This window comes from Epinephelus lanceolatus, chromosome 3, assembly GCF_041903045.1.
Source record: "Epinephelus lanceolatus isolate andai-2023 chromosome 3, ASM4190304v1, whole genome shotgun sequence".
Lineage (NCBI taxonomy): Eukaryota > Metazoa > Chordata > Actinopteri > Perciformes > Serranidae > Epinephelus > Epinephelus lanceolatus.
The window spans coordinates 42,665,818-42,674,416 of NC_135736.1; the positions used below are offsets into that span (position 1 = coordinate 42,665,818).

The following is an 8,599-nucleotide window of genomic DNA, read 5'->3' on the forward strand; positions in this document are numbered from 1 at the left end:
AAGGATACTTCGACATGCAGACTGGAGGAGCCGGGGATCGAACTGCTGCTCCTCCAATTAGTGGTTGACCCGGTCTACCTTCAGAAGCACAAATTGGCATAAATAAATATAATATAATAAGTATGTTTTCTTTCATGTATAATCACCTGAAAATAAATACAGTGTTTTTGTTCCCTTTGAATGAGCCGTTTATTTTTACATAGGTCGTGGGTCCCAGTCTATGGAGATCACCATGTTGTTCGCCATGTTTTTACAGTACAATGTGCAATAAGCAAATGCTGGAAACAACGGTAACAATGGGGCACTATGGGTTTGCTAGTGTTTTGTTTGCACTACTTGGTCGAATGACTACTTTACACTTAAACCCACCACCTCACAGACAAACGGAGGCCTCTGCTGCACCATCTGTTTTTGCTCCTCCTCAGCGTCCGGGGTTTAAAGTCCACTAGAACTGACGGTTTTGGATCAGGGCTGGTCGAACTGGCAGATGGTGGGACACTTTTCAGAGTGCGATTGTTGTTGATGAAGAGTGGAAGGAAAACTTTTGCATGTCCAGCATCACAAGTATGTTTGTGTGAGCTTCACTATCCTTAAATTGAATGGGAATCAGCGGTGTTTTACAAAGTAAAACATTAGCCTGTACACTTCACAGATAGACAGCTAACCACAGATTATCTCAGCTGCTGTTCAGCTGTGTAACATCTCGCCTATTTTATCCGCGTGATGCGCTTTTTCAGCAACAAATCAACTGTAAAAACGGTCTTTTGATACTCATATTGACATCGTGCAAACTTTTGCCACAGTTTCAATGTTTATAGTATTTATTTGTGACTCAACATTTCCTGTTGTCCTCTGACAATTTGTTACCACAAGGCTTTTTACTGTGAAATATTTACAGGACCATGTTGTTGACGATTCAGTGGCTTGTACAGCTCCATTAATATGTAGAGTACTGGCTTTCAGTTGCGGAAATACAGTAGTTACAGCAGCAGGGAGCTCTACAGCCACGCTGCAGTGACCACGCTGTCTGTGTGAACACTGCAAAATGAGCGTTTGGAGTCGTTTTAGCGCTCTAGGGTTGACTATACACAAAAATATCTGGATACGTAGAGACAGGGCCGAAGTCATTAGAGAAAAAAAGTGAGCACTGATAAGCAGATGCTAGGCTTTTGTCCAGTTTGCCAAACAGCACAGGAGAAACACTGATTTTTTTCACGAAATTTGGCTCCTGGTAAAAACCACCTGAACGCCTGGGTCTTAAGTTACAGAGAATAACGAGAGCACAGATTAGCAGGTGCTAGGCTAACAGCCCATGTCCGACATGTCAGATTTTTAACATCAAACTGCTTTATTCCAGTTTTAGTCACCTGGTTCTGAAGAAGAAGAGACCTCTGCAGATAATTCAGCTCCTGGTAAAAACCTCCTGAACAACAAACACTTAAGGAATTCTAACTGGGAGAAGTTTCAACTGGTTGCATTTGCAGTCCTCACCGCTATATACACACTGGAGCTTTAGGTGAGACTTTAATAACACGTGCCAACTGATGGAAAGAAGAGACAAATTAAGAAACTGGATATTCAGTGTGTGCTGAATCAAAATTTCTTCTCATTATTCTTATACTGCCATTTCCTTATTTCCTCTTCTCTCCCATCTCTTCTTCTTCTTCCCCTCTCAACTCTACTCCCTCCTCGTTTTCTCTCCCTCTGCTTCTCTTCTTTTCTCACCTCTCCCCTGCCTGTGACCCTTTTCTGATCTTCTTCCCCTCCCTTCTCCTTTCCCCTTCTCTCTTTACTCATCTCCTCACATTTTACCTAGTTTCTCTTCTTTTTTTCCGCTCTTGCTCCATCTCTCCATTCCTCCCTCTGGTCTTCTATTCCAGTGATTCCCAACCAGTTTTGACTTGTGACTCATCAGTGTCCACTTGTGACCCCTTGTCACAGATTGTGGCCTTTGTGTAGGCATGAGCTGTGAGCAGCTGAACCTCAGACTGTTTAATCTGAAGGATTTTAGAGGCATGCGGAGGTTCAAGTATTTCACAAGAAAAGAGAAAACATAGGGTCAAGAGAAAAGTGTGTGCATCACTGCTGTTTACTTAAGTGGACCGCTTTGTACTGCTGCCTTTTATGCCTGAATGTGTCGGTCTGTGTGTGTGAGAGAGACAGACAGACAGTTTCCTCATGCGCGATCAAAACTGATCCTACCAGTACAGAGCAATACTTACATATTGTGTGGAAATGTACACTAACGGCCACTTTATTAGACACCCCTGCTCAACTGCTCATTAACACATATAGCTAATCAGCCGATCATGTGGCAGCGACTCAACGCATTTAGGCATGTAGACATGGTCAAGACGACCTGCTGAAGTTCAAACTGAGCATCAGAATGGAGAAGAAAGGTGATTTAAGTGACTTTGAACGTGGCATGGTTGTTGGTGCCAGACGGGCTGGATTGAGTATTGCAGAAGCTGCTGATCTACTGGGATTTTCACACACAACCATCTCTAGGGTTTACAGAGGATGGTCTGAAAAAGAGAAAATATCCAGTGAGCAAAAATGCCTTGTTGATGCCAGAGGTCAGAGGAGAATGGCCAGACTGGTTCAAGATGATAGAAAGGCAACAGTAACTCAAATAACCACTGGTTACAACCAAGGTCTGCAGAAGACCATCTCTGAAGCAACAACACGTCCAACCTTGAAGCAGATGGGCTACAGCAGCAGAAGACCACACCAGGTGCCACTCCTGTCAGCTAACAACAGGAAACTGAGGCTACAATTCACACAGGCTCACCAAAACTGGACAATAGAAGATTGGAAAAACGTTGCCTGGTCTGATGAGTCTGGATTTCTGCTGCAGCATTCAGATGGTAGGGTCAGAATTTGACCTAAACATGAAAGCATGGATCCATCCTGCCTTGTATCAACGGTTCAGGCTGCTGCTGCTGCTGGTGGTGTAATGGTGTGGGGGATATTTTCTTAGTACCATCTGAGCATGGTTTAAACACCACAGCCTACCTGAGTATTGTTGCTGACCGTGTCCATCCCTTTATGACCACAGTGTACCCATCTTCTGATGGCTACTTCCAGCAGGATATCGCACCATGTCACAAAGCTCACATCATCTCTAACTGGTTTCTTGAACATGACAATGAGCTCACTTTACCCAATGGCCTCCACAGTCACCAGATCTCAGTCCAATAGAGCACCTTTGGGATGTGGTGGAACGGGAGATTCTCATCATTGATGTACAGCTGACAAATCTGCAGCAACTGTGTGATGTCATCATGTCAATATGGACCAGAATCACTGAGGAATGTTTTCAGCACCTTGTTGAATACATGCCACAAAGAATTAAAGCAGTTCTGAAGCAAAAGGGGTCCAACCCGGCACCAGCAAGGTGTACCTAATAATGTGGCTGGTGAGTGTAAGTAAGGACAATGTTTTTATACAGTAAACTAGTCTATATGAAACAGGTATTATAATATTACACGTGTTTCAGTTCGACGACCTTCAATTTTAAAATGTCAGTGACCACAAAGATCGCTGTGTAAAATTACAATGTGATAGTGAGATTTAAATTCGGCATTTGGATACAGCCGCCGCTCGGACAAGAGCAGCCTCAGTGCGCACAAGTTTCGTTTATTAAAATACGCTGTGCTATCACACCACGAGGCAAATTCACGAGATAAAACCCAGTGAGTGTGAGCTACTCTGTTTTGATAAGCCAACGAATTATTTTACTGAGTGACTGACACAAACTTATCAAAAACCTCGTGTTGAATCTTCAATGGACAGTTAATGTGACAGAGGACAGATGACACAGCAGAGCCGGTTATCACACAGTTAAAACACAAATAAAAGCCTAGTAATGAAACATAACTTACCACAATCACCTCGGCTGCAGTGTTTTTGCATCAGAGTCCAATCTAGGTGGGATCTGCCTGAAATTTGACTAGTGAACAGTCGCGTTACGGAGCTCCGTGTGTGCGCACGGAGAGCTCAGAGAACAGCCTCCACCCCAAACCCCCTCTGCACACACACACACACGCACGCACGCACGCACGCAATTATGATGTTATCGACAAGTTAATTAATAGGCTAGAGGCCATGAACCGAACCATTCCCCTCACCAGTTTATGAAGACCCCTTTTACGCCAATTGCTTAGATCCGAATTTGGGTTTCTCAGTTGAAATAGCCTGTATGAGAATCCATACACTGAGCAAAAATTTAAATGCAACACTGTCTTTTCTCTCTTTTTTTTACAAGTTCAAGTTAAAGATGTAGACTTTTTATGCACTCAATAGACATATTTCTCTCAAATTTTGATGCCATATCTATTTGAAATCCATGATGGACAGCACCTCTCCTTTCCTAAAATAATCCATCCACCTTACAGGTATGGCATATCCAGATGCTGATCAAACACCATCATTACTACACAGGTGTGTCTTGGGATGGTCACAGTAAAAGGCTACTCTAAAATGTGTGGTCTTATCTACAATAAAAACAAACAAAACAAAGATATTTATTGAGATTTTACATAGTAATTTATTAATAGATAATAGATACTGGGTGAGAGGCAGGGTTCACCCTGGACAGGTCACCAGACTATCACAGGGCTGACACATAGAGACAGACAACCATTCACACTCACATTCACACCTTGGGACAATTTAGAGTCACCAATTAACCTGCATGTCTTTGGACTGTGGGAGGAAGCCGGAGTACCTGGAGAAAGCCCACGCTGACACAGGGAGAACATGCAGACTCCGCACTGAACGGCTCCTACACCCGGTTTCAAAACAGTAACCTATGAGTAGCGGTATAGAAATGCCTTTTATGGCCCCGTCCACCTCTCCTCGTGTCTTCTGGTATTTCCTTCATACTCTTGAGACTGTGCTGGGAGACACATCAAACCAACTTGCAACCGCACGTATGGATGTGTCATCCTGGATGAGCTGGACTACCTGTGCGACCTGACTGGGTTGTAGGCAGGGCTGAAAATTAGCTTTTTGGCTCACCGGCCAAGCATATTTTTTACCATCCGAAATAATAAATTGCCTTTTTCTGTCACATATACATTTGTTTCAGTACTTGAGATAATACAGTATTATGTTGAATACAAGCTTAAAGGAGAGGCCAGAGTGAAATTTGATGCAGGCTATGTGACACTTGCTGCGTTCATGGTCACGTGGTTCACATGGTTCCAGCAGGGAGCAATTTAAGTGCGACACACAACAAACAGAGCACCGGTCTGCTATTAGCCACCATCAAATAGCTATTATGTATATATATGATTTATTACATGACTATTTTGGTACAAACATTTACCTGCCAATGTGGCAGATAGCCTTCCGAGATTTACCAAATGGAAAATCTACCCGCAATTGGGGCTTGGCGGGTGTTCATTTTCAGCCCTGGTTGCAGGTACTGCCTCATGCTACCAGTAGTGACAAGAACACAAAACTAGAGAAGAATCAGTCAGGAAGGATAAGGAGAGAGCAGCTGTCTGTGGACACCACATGTAAAACCATTCCCTTCTGGGGGGTTGTCCTGCCTTTGCCTCTCCATTGCACCTATTGTCACTTTCATTTGCACCAAAGCAGGTGAAGCTGATTCACAATCACTTGTGCTTCCTAAATGGACAGATTAATATTCCTTTTTTTGAGCAGTGTAATTGATCAGGTGGCTTGTTGTGGCCTGTGGAATGTTGGCCGCCTCCTCTTCAATGACTGTGTGAAGTTACTGGATATTGGCATGAATTGGAACACACTGTCGTACACACCAATCCAAAACAAACATGCTCAATGGGTGAAATGTCACGTGAGTATGCAGGCCATGCAAGAACTGGAATGCTTTCAGCTTTCAGTAATTGTGCAACATGGGGCCATGTATAATCATGCTGCATGAGGTCATGGCGGCGGATGAATGGCATAACAGTGGGTCTCAGGATCTCATCATGGTATCTCTGTGCATTTGAACCACCATCAATAAAATGCACCTGTGTTCGTTTTCTGTAGTTTTTGCCAGTCCATACCATAACCCGAGGGCCACCATGGGGCACTCTGTTCACAACTTTGGCATGAGCAAAACACTCTCCTGCACATCTTCATACACTCTGTCTGTCCATACAGTGTGAAACAGTGGTTCCCAACTGGTCCAGCCAGGGGGGGTCCAGAGTTCTCTGTAGTCATTAGTTCAAGGTCCACACAGTGTAATATGTTTAACATCATAATCGCATCTGGCCATGTTGCTGAGCTAGTTTGCTGTCTGCTCTGTCAAGCTGTCTGTTAGCTATTCACTCTACAGCAGGAAATGGTGCTTGGAAGTAAAAGCTATGTGCCAGAAATTCACCGTACTTCAAAATAAAGTGTACAAACGTGACACGTTCTTAAGTTACTTGTGGTCCATTCAGAATGGACCCCGAGCCACCCTTTTTTGAGACCATTTCTGATGGTTTGTAGAGGAATTCTTTGGCTGTGCAGTCCCATTGTTTCATCAGCTGTTCACGTGTCTGGTTTCAGATAAACTTGCAGATGAAGATGCTGGATGTGGAGGTCCTGGGCTGGTGAGGTTGGATGTACCGCCAAATTCAAGGAAATTGCACTGGCGATGTCTAACTGTAGTGAAATGAACATTCATTTCATGGACAACAGCTCTGGTGGACATTCCTGCAGTCAGTATGCCAATGACATGCTCCTTCAAAACTTGCGACATCCGTGGCTTTGTGTTACATGATAAAACTGCAAATTTTAGAGTGACCTTTCATTGCGACCATTCCAAGGCACACCTGTGAAGTTATCATGCTGTTTAATCAGCATGTTACATCTGTCAAGGGGATGGATTATATACATGAAAAAGTAAAAGTGCTCACTAACACACATTTTAAAAAAATGTACATCTTTAACTTTAACCGATGAAAAATGGGAGCAAAAACAAAAGTGTTGCATTTCAATTTTTGTTGAGTTTATTTATTTTTTTTTTAGTTTTTTTTTTAACATTTCATCCCTGTACAACTCTGACAGTGTCCCACCTTCTTTATTAAAGGTCCAGAATGTATTTTCAAATGTCCTGCTTCATATCAAATAATTAGTCCTCTCCCACGGTGTCGTGGTAGTTGATGAGGAGGGTGTACCACAGGGTAGTTGGGTAGATGACCAAGGAGAAAGTGTGTTCTCTCATGTGGCTGCTCCTCCATTAAAGGAGTTCATATCACCACGTCCAGACAACAGCAGGACAACTAGGACGACCAGCAGAGGTGACTGTGCAGTACAGCACAGATATACTGAGTTTGGCAGATCAGTCTTCTCTGTCAGAGCCACTAATTACTGGAACTCAGTACCAAGCGAGATCAGAGAGAGTAGCACCTTTACTGGCTTTAAATCCAAGATAAAATCATGGCTAAAATCAACCCAATCATGCACCCATCAATCATAAATTGTCAAACACAGGCTCATAATTCACTGGTTCGTAATCTTGTTGTTATTGTCATGTCTTAACATTGTGATTTTATTGTTGCCGTTGTGTCTTAATAGTGTGAAATTTTTGTTGTTGTTGTCTGAAGATGTTGCTCTGTGACGACGTTTTTATATTTGTTTGTATTCATGTGTGCTTGTTTGTTTTATACTATAGTGTTAGATTTCTGTCTTAACACTATATGTTTTCTGTTCCTGCTCAGGGACTACAGATGAAAATTAGCTAGTAGCTAACTCTGGTATGGCTGAGAGCTGTGCAATGTCCCTGTTAAATAAACAAATAAATAAATAATAAATAAATAAATAAATGTATTCCAATGGCTTTTTGGCTGACAGGTGGGTGAGTATATATATATATATATATATAAATGGCCCAGAATAGAGGTGGGTATACCCCAAATACCTGCGTAAACCCTCCACTACACCACTGATCATCTCGTCTCAGATAGATTAAAATAATAAAATTACACATAGGGGTTAGAAAAAGGTACAGTAAACCCTAAAAAAAAGGAGCTGTCATGTATTTCCGAACCCTCTAACAGTATGTGAACACTGTAGATGCCCACCAGTTTCTCTTCTATGCAAAGCCAAGAAAAAAGGAACTTTCATTTCCGGTCTCACTCCTTTTTCCTCTTGCCCTGTACGTGTATGAAGCAGGAACAATTTCAACTCGCACAGGTGAGTCTTTGTGTCAGTACAGACTGTCTTACATGCCACAAATCTTTCTGCGTGCTGGTGCCTTTTTGACAGCCCGAGTCTGCGACTGATGAGGACCATGCTATTTAATGATTAAGTAAAAATAATAACTGTATAGTGACTATATTTAATTTGACTTTTAGTAACAAAAACATTTACTTTTGCAACCCCTAAAGCCTCTGACGGAAAGGGATTTCTTTTCTTTGGAAAAGAGAAATTGATGTCTGAAACATGCAAGGGTGCCGAATGACTTTACCGGGTGACTCAAAGAGGCCAGAGATAGACTGGCGCCCTGCTGGAAAAGACAGCAGGTTCCTTTACCTGTTTTTCAAGTACAATCATGAAATACATATGGATATTATTGTGGCTGAACTTGTGCTCATGTGACCCCAGAGGTTAACTGTTTCAGCGCTACAAACAAACTGTT

General features: G+C 42.5%; 1 protein-coding gene across 3 annotated transcripts in view; it reads right to left on the reverse strand.

Annotated features, from left to right (window-relative positions):
• Positions 1–8,599, reverse strand: part of sst3b (somatostatin receptor 3b) — an 80,610-nt gene that overhangs the window by 28,600 nt on the left and 43,411 nt on the right. Inside the window, exon 1 of one of the 3 annotated variants that reach the window (XM_033623469.2) lies at positions 3,885–4,015. The exons of the other annotated variants lie outside the window; for them this stretch is intronic. The gene's annotated coding sequence lies outside the window, so the exon portion shown is untranslated. Of the gene's footprint in view, positions 1–3,884; positions 4,016–8,599 lie in introns of those variants that run through there. 3 annotated transcript variants of the gene reach the window in all.